Genomic DNA, 639 nt, shown 5'->3' on the forward strand with positions numbered 1-639 from the left:
GAGTAAGAGTATTTTTCACCTTTACTTTTTTCCCCTTTTTAAGGAAACCTACATTGTTAGATGACTGTGCCATCAGGATTTTTATAGTGTCCAAACAGGGGATGTAAGAGCATATCAGAAATAACATTGAATATTATAAGCAAGTTTTAGAAGGATTTTCAGTGCTTCCTGAGAACTACAGAAGGTCCATTATGAAGAAAGGTGTCATCATCATGCATGGTCAGTGACAGTTAGATGAAGGTGTAGTCAGTGTGTTTCAAGAGAAAAAGTAATGAATAGAAAGAGAGAGGAGGGTTCCGTTGTAGATTATGACCGTTGCATCAGTAGCACCAAGGAAATGTGTACTTAATTTGTGAAACTATATTTCCCTTGTGAGTTTTTAATTTTATCTGTATATTTGTATTCTTAATAGGTAATGAATGAGACATCAAGCATATTCATATCATTAATTTATTCTTGTTAAAGTGAGATAGGTATCAGAAGATATTGTCATGCACTAAGGAGAGAAGGGTAATGAGAAGCTAAGTGTATCACAGAATGAAGAGGATTGAACCCACATGGAACAGACCTGAATTTCCATGACTTCTTGCTTGGTAATGCAAGACCAAAAGATGCAACTATTTTGTGATTGCAACCTGG

Source organism: Penaeus monodon, chromosome 28 (genome assembly GCF_015228065.2).
Source record: "Penaeus monodon isolate SGIC_2016 chromosome 28, NSTDA_Pmon_1, whole genome shotgun sequence".
In the NCBI taxonomy this organism is placed as follows: Eukaryota; Metazoa; Arthropoda; class Malacostraca; order Decapoda; family Penaeidae; genus Penaeus; species Penaeus monodon.